At 42.5% G+C, this 13777-nt stretch overlaps 1 protein-coding gene across 3 annotated transcripts in view; it reads left to right on the top strand.

Moving 5' to 3' along the window:
• slc36a4 (solute carrier family 36 member 4) overlaps nt 1-13777 on the top strand; it is a 252781-nt gene that overhangs the window by 24237 nt on the left and 214767 nt on the right. The gene's annotated exons all lie outside the window — the stretch shown is intronic.

The raw sequence follows: 13777 nt of genomic DNA, 5'->3' as shown, positions 1-13777 counted from the left end.
GTCCAGATTAGTAACGCGTGTCCAGATTCCCAGTTCATTTTTCCAACTTTCGTACGACCTCTTCTCGTCGAAGCGAGGTGGCACGTTGTAGTTAGAAGCCATCGTCTGCTACCAATGTTAACTCGAAATGACACAACGACAAGGTTCCAGTTTAACAAAGTTTACTCAACTATATGAACACACTACAAGGTAGCCATTACACTCCAGGCTAGGTCCAACAACGAACAGCCTTCCAGCGCATGCGCACTCTTGACTGAGTGATAGCCCCGTAATAACAGAAATATAGGGATACTTAAAACATGAACTTAACAGTAAGCATGTTGTTTACACTGTTGTAGTTTACACTGTTGTTGTTTACACTGTTGTTGTGGCTGTCAGCGTCATCATCATCTTCCAGTGCATCACGACGGTAAGTGGAATAAGTCAATGGGAAACGGTTATCCATGTTTAACACTACACTAGTACAGTTTGTTTATGTGGTAGTCACGCTCCAGATGTTGTCGTCCACCTGCACAACGGTTCTCAACCTAGGCACTTAAAATCTGTGATTCAAATGGGTGTGTGGGAAGATGATATATTCTTCTTTGGACTTGTCTATTTTCTCCAGCACCTAATCGAGGAAGTCTGTGTGAGACACACACACCATACCCCCAGCTGTTCCAGACTGTTTTTACACTGTTGTGGTGACGCGCCCCCATGTGTTGGCTTTGATATTGACCTGAAGCCTGTCTTCAGTGTACCACAGACAGAAACATAGTTAAAAATAATGTAGCTAGGGCCTCCCGAGTGGTGCAGTGGTCTAAGGTACTGCATCGCAGTGCTTGAGGCATCACTACAGACCCGGGTTCGATGTGTCACAACCGGCGGTGACCGGGAGTCCCATAGGGCGGCGCACAATTGGCCCAGCGTCGTTAGGGGAGGGTTTGGCCGGGGGGCTTTACTTGGCTCATCACACTCTAGCGACACTTTGTGGCGGGCCGGGCCCCTGCAGGCTGACTTCAGCCGTCAGTTGAACAGTGTTTCCTCCGACACATTGGTGCAGCTGGCTTCCGGGTGATGCGGGCGGGTGTTAAGAAGTGTGGTTTGGCGGGTCATGTTTCGGAGGACGCATGACTCGACCTTCGCCTCTCCCGAGCCCGTTGGGGAGTTGCAGCGATGAGATAAGATCGTAATCACGGAAAAATTATGTAGCTTATGTAACTGAATGCCTGTAGGTTAAATGGTAAGCATCTTTGGCAATTACCAATTGACTGTGAACAATCTGGTGTGTGTGTGTGTGTAAGCTACTGTATGTGTGTGTGGGAACTGGGAAGTAGCTGTCTGTGTAAAATATTGAATCTCCCTGTGGTCTGCATATGTCCGCTGTGGAAGATCATACCCCTTGTGTCTGTACTGTCTGCTTCTGTGAAACGTGAGACTCCCTTGTATCCACTACATGTCTCCTGTGTACTGCTGAGCGATTAAAAAAACAACAAAAAAAAAAAAAAACGACAACATTTAAACAACTAATTTACAGTTTTTTTTGTTGTGAGCTCGATGTGCAGTTTCTGTAGAGAGACTACCGGTCTAAAGTTTTAGAACAACTACTATTTTTCCAGTTTTTATTGAAATTCACACAGTTTAATGTCTTAATGTACTCTGAAATGAAAGAATAGAACAAATAAACAATTGGAGACAAAAAATAAATCATGGAATCCTTTTGTTCAACAAAATGTAATCTACATTTTTGACTCATCAAAATAGCCAGCTTGGGCAGACATATCAGCCGAACAGACTCGTGCCATTCTTTCTACAATGGAAATCAAATATTGTTCGGAAAGTTCTTCCTAACACTGTTGCAGAAGAGGGTATTGCATGGCGCTGCAAAATGCTGTAGTAGCCGTTTTGGTTCAGGGTGTCACTCACTCTGTGCAAGTCGCCGACTCTGGATCCAGCAAAAGAGCCCGAGACATCCTCCTCCATGTTTGACAGTTGGTGTCACACACTGAGGAACCATCCTGTTACCTACTCGATGGTGTACAAAAACCCTGCGTGATGAATCGAAGATTTAAAATTTTGATTCATAAGACCTTCTTTCAGTCTTCAGTAGTCCACTGGCGGTGCTTTATGGCCCAGGCAAGCGTCTCTAATTTTGCCATTTTAGCAATGGCTTTCTTACTGCCACTCGACCTGTCAAACCTGCAGCTTGAAGTCTTCTCTTCACAGATCAAATCAAATGTATTTATATAGTCCTTCGTACATCAGCTGATATCTCAAAGTGCTGTACAGAAACACAGCCTAAAACCCCAAACAGCAAGTAATGCAGGTGTAGAAGCACGGTGGCTAGGAAAAACTCCCTAGAAAGGCCAAAACCTAGGAAGAAACCTAGAGAGGAACCAGGCTATGAGGGGTAGCCAGTCCTCTTCTGGCTGTGCCGGGTGGAGATTATAACAGAACATTGCCAAGATGTTCAAATGTTCATAAATGACCAGCATGGTCAAATAATAATAATCACAGTAGTTGTCTCAGTTGAAACTGAGACTTGTTTACTTCGACCAGTATTAAGTTGTGCTTGAAGCTGTTGTCCTGTGAGACGGCTATCACGTAAGCTGTTGACTCTCAGAAACTTGTCTTCTGATTCTGTTTTGGCTTTAGGTCTGTCAGACCTCTTCCTGTCAGAGTTCCCTCCAGTTTCCAAGTGCCTTTTGATGATGTAGAAAACTACTCACTGACACCATGGCTTTCTTTGCAATTTCTCTTAAGGAAAGACCTACACTTTTAAGGGTTAATATGGTCTGTCTGGCTTCCTTTGTTAATTGCTTTTTTCTTGCCATTATGATAGCAATATACTACTTATTGCAGTACAACACTGTCCAAATAATACTTAAGAGGGTGTAGTAACAGTCTGTTCCAACACTGCTTTAATACAGACAGAGTAATCAACACAAATTTGGACACCTGTAGGAATTGTTAGCACCAACTTTCAAGGCTTAATTTACTTCCATTGCTGCAGAACAGCTGTACGTTGTTAACCCTTTACTTGTTCCCTGGAAAATAGCTTTTTTTTATAACTCTGAAATGTACATTATTTTTCAGTTATTGGTAACCTTCTGGTAAACTTATATTTTTAACCTCTGGCAGTTTACCGCTTACCTTTGAACCATTTCAGGTTATTCACTGGACTTGAACTGCTTACATTTCACCCACATTTTTGCAGTTTTTATTGTTCTAAAACTTTCGACCGGTAGTGTAAATCAGATCATGCCTGTACCGTGTGATGTAGAGTTGTAGTTTCCAGCAGGCCAATATTTTACATAGAATACCAGTCAAAGGTTTAGGGACACCTACTCATTAAATATTTTAGTTTTAATTTTTTTTTTTTTTTTTTAATTTTCTACATTGTAGAATAATATTGAAGACATCAAAACTATGAAATAAAACATATGGAATCATGTAGTAACCAAAAAAGTTTTAAACAAATCAAAATATATTTTAGTTTCTTCAAAGTAGCCACCCTTTGCCTTGTTGACAGCTTTACACACTCTTGGCATTCTCTCAACCAGCTTCACCTGGAATGCTTTTCCAACAGTCTTGAAGGAGTTCCCACATACAGTTGAAGTCAGAAGTTTACATACACCTGAGCCAAATACATTTATAATTCCTGACATTTAATCCTAGTAAAAATTCCCTGTCTTAAGTCAGTTAGGATCACCACTTTACTTTAAGAATGTGAAATGTCAGAATAATAGTAGAAACAATATTTATTTCAGCTTTTATTTCTTTCATCACATTCCCAGTGGGTCAGAAGTTTACATACACTCAATTAGTATTTAGTAGCATTGCCTTTAAATTATTTAACTTGGGTCAAACGTTTCGGGTAGCCTTCCACAAGTTGGGTGAATTTTGGCCCATTCCTCCTAACAGGGCTGGTGTAACTGAGTCAGGTTTGTAGGCCTCCTTGCTCACACACACTTTTTCAGTTCTGCCCACAAATTTTCTATAGGATTGAGGTCAGGGCTTTGTGATGGCCACTCCAATACCTTGACTCTGTTGTCCTTAACTTGTTTGTGATAGGGGGCAGCATTTTCACTTTTGGATGAATAGCGTGCCCAGAGTGAACTGCCTCCTACTCAGTCCCAGATGCTAATATATGCATATTATTATTAGTATTGGATAGGAAACACTCTGAAGTTTCTAAAACTGTTTGAATGATGTCTGTGAGTATAACAGAACTCATATGGCAGGCAAAAACCTAAGAAAAAATCCAAACAGGAAGTGGGAAATCTGAGGTTTTTAGTTTTTGAACTCACCCCTATCGAATAGAGAGTGGGATATGGGTTATTTTTGGGACGCATTTTTTCACTTCCTAAGGCTTCCACTAGATGTCAACCGTCTTTAGAACGTGGTTTCAGGCTGCTCGTGAAGGGGGGCCGGATGGGAGATGTTTGAGTAAGGGGTCTGCCTACAGCCTCGTTCTCAGTCATGCGCTTTTACTTGAGAGGTTGCTCTCGTTCCAGTGCATTTGTACAGACAATGGAATTCTCCGGTTGGAACATTATTGAACTTTTATGATAAAAACATCCTAAAGATTGATTCTATACTTAGTTTGACAAGTTTCTTCGACCTGTAATATAACTTTTTGAACGTTTCGTCCGAATGGACCAGATCGCACTTTTGGATTGTTTACCAAACGCCCTAACAAAAGAAGCTATTGGACATAAATGATGGACATTATCGAACAAAACAAGCATTTATTGTGGAACTGCGATTCCTGGGAGTGCATTCTGATGAAGATCATCAAAGGTAAGTGAATATTTATAATGCTTTTTATGAATAATGTTGACTACCCAACATGGCGGATATTTCTCTGGCTGGTTTGGGCTCTGAGCTCCGTTCTCAGATTATGCTTTTTCCGTAAAGTTTTTTTGAAATCTGACACAGCGGTTGCATTAAGGAGAAGTGTATCTAAAGTTTAATGTATAATAGCTGCATTTTCATCAACATTTATTATGAGTATTTCTGTGAATTCATGTGGCTCTCTGCAATATCACTGCATGTTTTGGAACTACTGAATCTAACACGCCAATGTAAAATAAGATTTTTGGATATAAATATGAACTTTACCGAACAAAACATACATCTATTGTGTAACATGAAGTCCTATGAGTGTCATCTGATGAAGTTCATCAAAGGTTAGTGATACATTTTATCTCTATTTGTGCTTTTTGTGACTCCTCTCTTTGGCGGGAAAAATTGCTGGGTTTTTCCTGTGAGTTGGTGGTGACCTAACATAATCGTTTGTGGCGCTTTCGCTGTAAAGCATTTTTGATATCAGACACTGTGGCTGGATTAACGAGAATTTTATCTTTAAAATGGTGCCTAATACTTGTATGTTTGAGAAATTTGATTTATGAGATTTCTGTTGATTTGTATTTGGCGCCCTGCAATTTTATTGGCTGTTGGCGAGGGGTTCCGCTAGGTTAAGCCATTTTGCCACAACTTTGGAAGTATGCTTGGGGTCATTGTCCATTTGGAAGACCCATTTGTGACCAAGCGTTAACTTCCTGACTGATGTCTTGAAATGTTGCTTCAATATATCCACATAATTGTCCTTCCTCATGAAGCCATACATTTTGTGAAGTGCATCAGTCCCTCCTGCAGCAAAGCACTCCCACATCATGGATGCTGCCATCCCCGTGCTTCACGGTTGGGATGGTGTTCTTCGGCTTGCAAGCCTACACTTTTTCCTCCAAACATAACGATGGTCATGATAGCCAAACCAGTTCTATTTTTGTTTCATCAGACCAGAGGACATTTCTCCAAAAAGTACGATCTTTGTCCCCATGTGCAGTTGCAAACCATAGTCTGGCTTTTTTATGGCAGTTTTGGAGCAGTGGCTTCTTCCTTGCTGAGTGGCCTTTCAGGTTATGTCGATGTAGGACTCGTTTTACAGTGGATATAGATAGTTTTGTACCTGTTTCCTCCAGCATCTTCACAAGGTCCTTTTCTGTTGTTCTGGGATTGATTTGCACCTTTCGCACCAAAGTACGTTCATCTCTAGGAGACAGAACGCGTCTCCTTCCTGAGCGGTATGACGGATGTGTCCCATGGTGTTTATACTTGCGTACTATTGTTTGTACAGATGAACGTGGTACTTTCAGGCGTTTGGAAATTGCTCCCAAGAATGAACCAGACTTGTGGATGTCTACAATTCTTTTTCTGAGGTCTTGGCTGATTTTCTTTTGATTTTCCCATTATGTCAAGCAAAGAGACACTGAGTTTGAAGGTAGGCCTTGAAATACATCCACAGGTACACCTCCAATAGACTCAAACGATGGAAATTATTCTATCAGAAGCTTCTAAAGCCATGACATAATTTTATGGAATTTTCCAAGCTGGTTAAAGGCACAGTCAACTTAGTGTATGTTAACTTCTGACCCACTGGAATTGTGATCAAGTGAAATAATCTGTCTACAAACAGTTGATGGAAAAATTACTTGTGTCATGCACAAAGTAGATGTCCTAACCGACTTGCCAAAACTATAGTGTGTTAACAAGACATTTGTGGAGTGGTTGAAAAATGAGTTTGTAAACTTCTGACTTCAACTGTTTGCTGAGCACTTGTTGGCTACTTTATCTTCGATCTGCGGTCCAACTCATCCCAAACCATCTCAATTGGGTTCAGGTTGGTGAATGTGGAGTCAAGGTCATCTGATGCAGCACTCCATCACTCTCCTTCTTCATCAAATAGCCCTTACACAGCCTGGGGGAGTGTTGGGTCATTGTCCTGCTGAAAAACAAATGATAGTCCTACTAAGCGCAAACCAGATGGGATGGCGTATCACTGCAGAATGCTGTGGAAGCCATGCTCATTAAGTGTGCCTTGAATTCTAAATAAAGCACTGACAGTGTCACCAGCAAATCACCCCCACACCATCACACCTCTTCCTCCGTGCCTCACGGTGGAAACCACACATGCGGAGATCATCCGTTCACCTACTGTGCGTCTCACAAAGACATGGCAGTTGGAACCAAAAATCTCAGATTTGGCCTCATCAGACCAAAGGACAGATTTCTACCAGTCTAATGTCCATTGTTCATGTTTCTTGACCCAAGCAAGTACCTTCTTATTATTGGTGTCCTTCAGTAGTGGTTTCTTTGCAGCAATTTGACCATGAAGGCCTGATTTTGACAGTCTCTTCTGAACAGTTGATGTTGATATGTGTCTATTACTTGAACTCTGTGAAGCATTTATTTGTGCTGCAATCTGAGGTGACGCTAACTCTAATGAATTTATCCTCTGCAGCAGAGGTAATTCTGGGTCTTCCTTTCCTGTGGTGGTCCTCATGAGAGCCAGTTTAATCATTGCACTTGATGGTTTTTGCGACTGCACTTGAAGATGTTCCGGATTGACTGACCTTCATATCTTAAAATAATGATGGACTGTTGTTTCTCTTTGCTTATTTGAGCTTTTCTTGCCATAATATGGACATGGTCTTTTACCAAATAGGGCTATCTTCTGTATACCACCCCTACCTTGTCACAACACAACTGATTGGCTCAAAAGCATTAAGAAGGAAAGAAATTCCACAAATGAATTTATTAACAAGGCACTGTTAATTGAAATGCTTTTCAGGTGACTACCTCATGAAGCTGGTTGAGAGAATACCAAGAGTTTGTAAAGCTGTCATCAATGCAAAGGGTGAATACTTTGAAGAATCTCATATAATATATATTTAGAATTGTTTAACACTTTTTTTGGTTACTAAATGATTCCATATGTGTTATATCATAGGTTTGATGTCTTCACTATTATTCTACAATGTAGAAAATGGTCAAAGTAAAGAAAAACCCTGGAATGGGTAGGTGTGTCAACTTTTGAGTGGTACTGTAGTTTAGCGCAGAAATCGTGGTAATTAATGACCATAATCCATTGCGTGTCTGCTTAAACTTGTCCGGTCTGTGCGGTGCAGACACGGAGACTGAGGGAAGAGAGAACCACGTGATGGAGAGGGATAGAAAGCGGTTGCTTTGCGTATCTGAAAATACATGATCTAAGTGAAAAGTACACCCTGAAAAAATAAATGATAAAAATATATACACTACCTTTCAAAAGTTTGGGGTCACTTAGAAATGTCCTTTTTGAAAGAAAAGCACATTTTTTTGTTCATTAAAATAACATCAAAATGATCAGAAATACAGTGTAGACATTGTTAATGTTGTAAATGACTATTGTAGCTGGAAATGGCAGATTTATCTTATGGAATATCTACATAGGCGTACAGAGGCCCATAATCAGCAACCATCACTCCTGTGTTCCAATGGCACGTTGTGTTAGCTAATCCAAGTTTATCACTTTAAAAAGGCTAATTGATCATTAGAAAACCCTTTTGCAATTATGTTAGCACAGCTGAAAACTGTAGTGCTGACTTTAAAGAAGCAATACAACTGATCTTTAGACTGGAGCATCTGGAGCATCAGCATTTGTGGGTTCGATTACAGGCTCAAAATGGGCAGAAACTAAGATCTTTCTTCTGAAACTTGTCAGTCTATTCTTGTTCTGAGAAATGAAGGCTATTCCATACGAGAAATTGCGAAGAAATTGAAGCTCTCTTACAACTCTGTGTACTACTCCCTTCACAGAACAGCAAAAACTGTCTATAACCAGAATAGAAAGAGGAGTGGGAGGCCCCGGTGCACAACTGAGCAAGAGTACAAGTACATTAGAGTGTCTAGTTTGAGAAACAAACGCCTCACAAGCCTCACAAGCCCTCAACTGGCAGCTTCATTAAATAGTAGCCGCAAAACACCAGTCTCAACTAGAGTTCCGACCGATTATGATTTTTCAATACCGATACCGATTAATCGGACGATTTTTATTTATTTATATATATATATATTTCCCCCCCCATTGAGTTGTAATAATGACAATTACAACAATACTGAATTAACACTTATTTTTTTTTATTTTATTTTATTTTTTTATTTTTTATCCCATTTTCTCCCCAATTTCCGTGGTATCCAATCGCTAGTAATTACTATCTTGTCTCATCGCTACAACTTCCGTACGGGCTTGGGAGAGACGAAGGTTGAAAGCCATGCGTCCTCCGAAGCACAACCCAACCAAGCCGCACTGCTTCTTAACACAGCGCGCCTCCAACCCGGAAGCCAGCCGCACGAATGTGTCGGAGGAAACACCGTGTACCTGGCCCCCTTGGTTAGCGCGCACTGCGCCCGGCCCGCCACAGGAGTCGCTGGAGCGCGATGAGACAAGGATATCCCTACCGGCCAAACCCTCCCTAACCCGGACGACGCTATGCCAATTGTGCGTCGCCCCACGGACCTCCCGGTCGCGGCCGGCTGCGACAGAGCCTGGGCGCGAACCCAGAGACTCTGGTGGCGCAGTTAGCACTGCGATGCAGTGCCCTAGACCACTGCGCCACCCGGGAGGCCCCAATTAACACTTATTTTAACTTAATACATCAATAAAATCTATTTAGCCTCAAATAAATAATGAAACATGTTCAATTTGGTTTAAATAATGCAAAAACAAAGTGTTGGAGAAGAAAGTAAAAGTGCAATATGTGTCATGTAAAAAAGCTAACGTTTAAGTTCCTTGCTCAGAACATGAGAACATATGAAAGCTGGTGGTTCCTTTTAACATGAGTCTTCAATATTCCCAGGTAAGAAGTTTTAGGTTGTAGTTATTATAGGAATTATAGGACTATTTCTCTCTATACGATTTGTATTTCATATACCTTTGACTATTGGATGTTCTTATAGGCACTTTAGTATTGCCAGTGTAACTGTATAGCTTCCGTCCCTCTCCTCGCTCCTACCTGGGCACGAACCAGGAACACATCGACAACAGCCACCCTCGAAGCAGCGTTACCCATGCAGAGCAAGGAGAACAATTACTCTAAGTCTCAGAGCGAGTGACGTTTGAAACGCTATTAGCACGCACCCCGCTAACTAGCTAGACATTTCACATCGGTTACACCAGCCTAATCTCGGGAGTTGATAGGCTTGAAGTCATAAACAGCGCAATAGCTGCTGGCAAACGCAAGAAAGTGCTGTTTGAATGAATGCTTACGAGCCTGCTGCTGCCTACCACCGCTCACTCAGACTGCTCTATCAAATCATAGACTTAATTATAACATAATAACACACAGAAATACGAGCCTTTGGTCATTAAAATGGTAGAATCCGGAAACTATCATTTCGAAAACAAAACATTTATTCTTTCAGTGAAATACAGAACCGTTCCGTATTTTATCTAACGGATGGCATCCCTAAGTCTAAATATTGCTGTTACATTGTACAACCTTCAATGTTATGTCATAATTATGTACAATTCTGGCAAATTAATTACGGCCTTTGTTAGGAATAAATGGACTTCACACAGTTCACAATGAGCCAGGCGGCCCAAACTGCTGCATATACCCTGACTGCTTGCACGGAACGCAAGAGAAGTGACACAATTTCCCTAATTATAAGAAATTCATGTTAGTAGGCAATATTAACTAAATATGCAGGTTTAAAAATATATACTTGTGTATTGATTTTAAAGAAAGACATTGATGTTTATGGTTAGGTACATTGGTGCAACGTCAGTGCTTTTTTCGCAAATGTGCTTGTTAAATCCTCACCGTTTGTCGAAGTAGGCGCATCGATTATATGCAACGCAGGACACGCTAGATAAACTAGTAATAACTACACATGGTTGATGATAACTAGTGATTATGTTAAGATTGATTGTTTTTTATAAGATAAGTTTAATGCTAGCTAGCAACTTACCTTGGCTTCTTGCTGCATTCGCGTAACAGGCAGGCTCCTCGTGGAGTACAATGAGAGGCAGGTGGTTAGAGCGTTGGACTAGTTAACTGTAAGGTTGCTAGATAGAATCCCGGAGCTGACAAGGTAAAAATCTGTCGTTCTGCCCCTGAACAAGGCAGTTAACGCACCGTTCCTAGGCCGTCATTGAAAATAAGAATGTGTTCTTAACTGACTTGCCTAGTTAAATATCCATCTTAATCTTTTCTTTTTATTGGCAGTCTGAGATATGGCTTTTTCTTTGCCACTCTGCCTTGAAGGCCAGCATCCTGGAGTCGCCTGTTCACTCCCCCTTCCCCCCAAACTACTACCTGCGGCTATGACTACCATCTTGGGACTTTTATTTTGTTTTATTCAGTGTTATTACAACGTTCAATCCACATAGTGCATTTAATGTGTAAAAACATTATCAAAACTGAATCGAAAACTGATAATTATTTTAGAATGAACCAAAACCGAACCGATTTCAAAAAGCATGCTCAGCACTACATGGTTCTCCATTGTAGCCACTACACGTCTCCTGTGAGACATGGTTCTCCATTGTAGCCACTACACGTCTCCTGTGAGACATGGTTCTCCATTGTAGCCACTACACGTCTCCTGTGAAACATGGTTCTCCATTGTAGCCACTACACGTCTCCTGTGAGACATGGTTCTCCATTGTAGCCACTACACGTCTCCTGTGAGACATGGTTCTCCATTGTAGCCACTACACGTCTCCTGTGAGACATGGTTCTCCATTGTAGCCACTACACGTCTCCTGTGAGACATGGTTCTCCATTGTAGCCACTACACGTCTCCTGTGAGACATGGTTCTCCATTGTAGCCACTACACGTCTCCTGTGAGACATGGTTCTCCATTGTAGCCACTACACGTCTCCTGTGAGACATGGTTCTCCATTGTAGCCACTACACGTCTCCTGTGAAACATGGTTCTCCATTGTAGCCACTACACGTCTCCTGTGAGACATGGTTCTCCATTGTAGCCACTACACGTCTCCTGTGAGACATGGTTCTCCATTGTAGCCACTACACGTCTCCTGTGAGACATGGTTCTCCATTGTAGCCACTACACGTCTCCTGTGAGACATGGTTCTCCATTGTAGCCACTACACGTCTCCTGTGAGACATGGTTCTCCATTGTAGCCACTACACGTCTCCTGTGAGACATGGTTCTCCATTGTAGCCACTACACGTCTCCTGTGAAACATGGTTCTCCGGGCGATTTCCATTTCCAATAAAGTATAGGGTCCATGACTTGTGTTTACAATGAAAGATTTGAACAGTCAGTGTCAGGGTGCACTTTGTTTCTATGAGCGATGAAGAACAACGTTTAAAAGCTTGTCTACTTGGACTGTTCCCAAGGTCATTCTAAGAATACAATTAGGCCTTTTGGAGCAGATTGACATCAGATGTAAGTGTTCCTGACGTGTCGTGTAATCCAGCGTTGATTGCTGTTTTAGATTTCCCACAGAAGGTTGTGCCAGCCAGGGTTGTGTATCTGCGAGTGTGTGTGGCACAGCTCATCCCTCAGCTGTGTGGGTGGGTGGCTGGGCAGTGTTCCGGGCAGTGGTCTAGGTGCCCTTGTGAACAGCCCTCATCAATCACCAGCTGAATTAAGTTTTAAATAGATTCATTAGGACCCCTGTCAGTCGCTGGGCGTCTCTGTGTGACGCGGTAGACGACACGCGTCCACAGGGGAACACAACACTGCATCCCTAATTCACCGTTAGGTTAATGGGTTGACGGCTAGGTGACCTAACTCCATTTCTCCTCCCTCTCTTTCTGTTCTGTCTCTTAGTCTCTGACTAATGTGTTATGGGACTCTCTTACTGTCCTTTCATTCATTCCTTCCACTCTGTGCCTGGGATTCTTCTTTTTCTCTGTTCCCTCTCGCTGTCTCACTCGGTTTTATCTGTGAGTCAGGGGAAATCTTTCCCTCTCTTCACTGTGTCTCTGAGCCAGTGTCTCTTGTGTCCTTGGCAGTGATGAGGAAGTTGATTCTGTTCTATAGACCCTTATGGGAGTAGCTCCTCTGACAGACTAATGTGTTAGTGTCCCTGTTTTCCTAATCGCCTGCTCCTCTGTCTGCTGTCGCCCCTCTCTGACAGACTGTCATTGTCCCTGTTTTCTTAAACGCCTGCTCTTCTGTCTGCTGTCACCCCTCTCTGACAGACTGTCATTGTCCCTGTTTTCCTAAACGCCTGCTCTTCTGTCTGCTGTCACCCCTCTCTGACAGACTGTCATTGTCCCTGTTTTCCTAAACGCCTGCTCTTCTGTCTGCTGTCACCCCTCTCTGACAGACTGTCATTGTCCCTGTTTTCCTAATCGCCTGCTCCTCTGTCTGCTGTCACCCCTCTCTGACAGACTGTCATTGTCCCTGTTTTCCTAAACGCCTGCTCTTCTGTCTGCTGTCACCCTCTCTGACAGACTGTCATTGTCCCTGTTTTCCTAAACTCCTGCTCTTCTGTCTGCTGTCACCCCTCTCTGACAGACTGTCATTGTCCCTGTTTTCCTAAACGCCTGCTCTTCTGTCTGCTGTCACCCCTCTCTGACAGACTGTAATTGTCCCTGTTTTCTTAAACGCCTGCTCTTCTGTCTGCTGTCACCCCTCTCTGACAGACTGTCATTGTCCCTGTTTTCCTAAACGCCTGCTCTTCTGTCTGCTGTCACCCCTCTCTGACAGACTGTCATTGTCCCTGTTTTCCTAAACGCCTGCTCTTCTGTCTGCTGTCACCCCTCTCTGACAGACTGTCATTGTCCCTGTTTTCCTAATCGCCTGCTCCTCTGTCTGCTGTCGCCCCTCTCTGACAGACTGTCATTGTCCCTGTTTTCCTAAACGCCTGCTCTTCTGTCTGCTGTCACCCCTCTCTGACAGACTGTCATTGTCCCTGTTTTCCTAAACGCCTGCTCTTCTGTCTGCTGTCACCCCTCTCTGACAGACTGTCATTGTCCCTGTTTTCCT

This window comes from Salvelinus namaycush, chromosome 23, assembly GCF_016432855.1.
Source record: "Salvelinus namaycush isolate Seneca chromosome 23, SaNama_1.0, whole genome shotgun sequence".
Taxonomy (NCBI): Eukaryota; Metazoa; Chordata; class Actinopteri; order Salmoniformes; family Salmonidae; genus Salvelinus; species Salvelinus namaycush.
The sequence above is the reverse complement of the archived record's forward strand: the minus strand, read 5'-3'. Positions and strand labels throughout refer to the sequence as shown.